Here is a 3,740-nt window from a genome sequence, read left to right as displayed (position 1 = left end):
GCCCTGCTCTCTAAATATCGGCACTGTTCACTGAAAAACCCGTATCAGTCGACGACCACTATAAATATCAATAACATTACAGGTTTATGGAAATGTCTCTTTTCAGCTGTAATAACCTTTAACATCAGAAAAGCCCCCAAATATCACACCAGAGCTAACATCCCAGGTAACATGTTGTTTTGTATCAGTATGACATTATATATCTCCCTACTAACTAACAATGACACACATTAAAAAGGTAAAGGGTCCAAGTGGGAAACGGCTAAGCAGGAGTCATGAAGGATAAAACAAAGTGTTACACGTGGTTCAACATGAAATAATTATACCCTAATTGCCTCAATAATCCAGGTTTTTATGCTATTGCTGACGTCGTTCTATGCCTCGGTTAGAAATACATAGAAAGCAACCTTAATTCAAGTCATTTTGTCAAACCTAGTCTTCCATATAAAGCAGGAAAGGAGGAGGGAGGTGTAACTGAATGAACCCCTGGCTTTCTATCTCATCCTCTAGATGGCTGCAATCAATGTGCAAACCAGTGAATATAAAGCTGAAAACACTGACAGAGGACAGTAATGACCATCCTGTGATGAAGAGGCCATAGGACGGGTTCACAGCTCCAACCAAAGTGTCCTTGAAAAACATCTTGCATCTCCTGGCAGCTGTTAGGTGTTGTAGCCGCACACAGAAGGTAAATACCATCCGTTTAGATGTTCTTCACTACAGAGAGTCAACCCTTTGCACAGAAGAGGGCTTTCCCACTTGGCAATGGTCAGTGTTATCCCTCTACTCTTTACCTGCTGCTTCCTCCTACAGCTCTCTTCCTCGGAGTAAAGCCTTCATCACCAAGAACCGCTCTCTAGCATGTATACACAAACCTAAACATCAAGGATGATTTACAAGTTAATTTCATTATTAAGCATGTGTTTTTCTTCTCTGTCAGGTAAGGAGGGCTGATGTCTCTGGGCCATGCTCTACACGTGGTAGCCGGCAAATGTCAGCTCTGAACATCTGCACCATTAGACGTATTGTCTTAAAAACGCTTGACGGGCCGGTAGCAAACTAACACTTTCCCAAAAACAACTTGTTCCCCGGTCTTTGTTTCCAGTGGCATTACGCTTGTAATCCCACATTTTAACACTTTTTACCTGATGCATCCTCGCTATGACTCACAGTCTAGGCCAGGCACGCAGTATAAATCTCAGTCCTATCATAACATAACCACACAGCCCACAATGTCGAGAGCACACACCAAAAAAAAAAAAAAAAAAAAAAAAAAAAACCTGCAGCTTTAACAGATGCCAGCACTATACCACATCTTGGTAAGACACCATATAACCTGGCAGCAGGCAGGCAACAAGACACGGTGGGTTTAGTAGCAGATGTTGAATGAAAACAGACCCACAGGCTGGTTGTACAGAACACGCAGATAAAAATGTGGCCGCGTTTGACATCGACTCAAACAAAGGCAAGAAGACCCAGACATACAGAGAGAGAGATGGTTGCAGTCACATACACCCACCAACCAGGCAGCTAACGCACCACAATCACATATGGGTTCATTTCATCCAGCATCTCTTTCAGCACAGTTACAAAAACGGCATTGAGCCGCGATACAATAACGTTATGTGTTGGACAGCTAACAGCAGTGGCAAGCTAACAGCAGTCACCTGAATATCACAGACTCCCCCTCTCTCATTAGCTTTGTTATTAGTGGCTAGCCTACCGGTGGTGGAGAATAAACATTTTTAAAAAAAGAAGCAAAAAAAATAAATCACGCTTACCCCTTTTATTTAGTCTTCTGTTGCCGTGGCTGGCGGTATTATGACTATGTTGGTGATATTTCACCACACATAAAGATGCCTTCCGTCCTGCGACCGACCGACGCGTGCGACTAGGCTAATTCGAATTGTAACGGTTGTATCTCCCAGGTGACACAGATAACGTCTTTCCGTTAAATCCGCATCCTCGAAAAAATGTCTTTCCCTCCGCGCTGCTACCGGTGCAGCGCGTTACGAAACCACACCAGGGCTCTTATTTATTATTTTATTTAATATATGTATTTGTATATAGCTTTCAACACAAAACGGTCAACGGGGAAAGGGGAGGCAAAAAAAATGAGGCGAGCCCGTTTTGAGGCAGGTACGAGACGGATATCCGCAGCAGCTTCTTCCCCCCCCGCGGCCGAGCATCCGAAGGGCCGTCCGCTATCCTGCGCGTCCTCTTGTACCTGTATCCCGCGTTCAAACCAGGATATAGAAAGAAAAAGTGGACGTGGTGGTGGTAGTTAGGGGTGTGCGTGGGTGGGTGGGTGGGTGCTGACCCTTTACAGTCACATGGGAAACACGATGCACATTTCCAGTATTCTCAACAATAACTGCACAGCAGTGAGAGAGAGGAAGATGCTCTGTATCTTGGTGCTGTCCCTGGTGCTAAAACTGAAAGCATCAAAGAAAATTACAAATGCAAGCATGGGAAAAAATTAGAAGTCAAGCACTTTGAATTCTCCAAATATCTTCTATGTATGTGGTGAGGATTTATTAAAAAAGGGACCCTTTTTAATAAATCCTCGCCAGTTCTGATGTAATCTCATTGGATTTACCTCATCAGTGTTACTGCCCCTGGTAGTTTATACAAATACATCCCACTGTATCCATACATTATACATTACAGTGATCCACTAAATCATCTCAGCATCATTAGCACTTTCTTTATTGGGTCAGAAAATCTTTTTAGAAATCAAAAACCCACGGAGGATTTCCTCCACATTCGTTTCAACATTTTATCTCTGAGATCTGCTCTTGCACTAAATTATTTCTGAGACACTATGCAGCACCTGGTTGGTGTGTGACATCGAGATCTGGGTTATTCATAAAGCTCCACATGCTAGAGACCCTCACGACCAGGATTTCTACTCTAGAGAGGGGAGTCATTCACATTGGTGGCCTGGTGACACCCAAACTCCAACACCTAAATTATTTTTGTGTCTTTCTGTTCTCCGTCAGCACCGTGTCTGCATCTGCATATAGGGTGTGTATGGGTATGGGTGTAACTGAACCAACAAAGTGGTAGTGGCGAGGGCTTTATGGGATGATGGGTCTCGCAGGGAGGGCCGAGCAGTTTGGGAAATAGCATGCTACTCATTATAAGCAGTTAGTGGTAATGAAAAAGCTCTGCTGTGTTGTTACTGTGGTTCCAGTATTTTGCATTTTTTGCTGTGAATGTGTTATTGTAGTTGAAGCTTTCTGTGTGGGCAAGATCTTTTCAGCTGCAGCCATAGCATCAATGTCTGCTATTGATTCGCACTCAACATATTTGCAGGTTGATGGACAGTTGAGCTGTGGGAAGGGAAGGTTTCATTGGTGTAAAAGGAGGCCTTTCTTGTAGGCTACCCCAAAGATGCTGTACAGTCGTGTTTAAGGCTAAAAGAAAGCCACAGGTCTTCAAAAAATCACTAATTTGAGCTGTGAGCCTGTCAGCACACACACTGAAACATACTGATTTTGAGCCATATCAGCTCGGTTTATGAAAGAAAACATATAGTCTAAGTCTAGGAGTCTAGTCTTGGCGATGCAGCTCAGTGGCTGTAGATCATATTGGGGCTCTTATGGCCTGTTTGCAGGTGTGAATGTGTGTAAAAGTGACCATGGCGTTCCTGAAAAGGAGGAATTGCTCTTAGAGAAACAACCCTGATTTAATATGTTAACATTTGCAAAGTTCTGTTCTTGTAAATTATTCATTTA

At 43.3% G+C, this 3,740-nt stretch overlaps 1 protein-coding gene across 2 annotated transcripts in view; it reads right to left on the bottom strand.

Annotated features, from left to right (window-relative positions):
• Nucleotides 1–2,136, bottom strand: part of LOC118331833 (spectrin beta chain, non-erythrocytic 1) — a 49,304-nt gene extending 47,168 nt beyond the window's left edge. For both annotated transcript variants that reach the window (XM_035666916.1, XM_035666913.1), the window contains exon 1: nt 1,782–2,136. The gene's annotated coding sequence lies outside the window, so the exon portion shown is untranslated. The remainder of the gene's footprint in view (nt 1–1,781) is intronic.
• Between the last annotated feature and the right edge of the window lie 1,604 nt (nt 2,137–3,740).

Source organism: Morone saxatilis, unplaced genomic scaffold (assembly GCF_004916995.1).
Source record: "Morone saxatilis isolate NCDOM2014 unplaced genomic scaffold, NCSU_SB_2.0 Contig20, whole genome shotgun sequence".
In the NCBI taxonomy this organism is placed as follows: domain Eukaryota; kingdom Metazoa; phylum Chordata; class Actinopteri; family Moronidae; genus Morone; species Morone saxatilis.
Note: the sequence above shows the minus strand (reverse complement) of the source record. Positions and strands in the feature narration are given on the sequence as shown.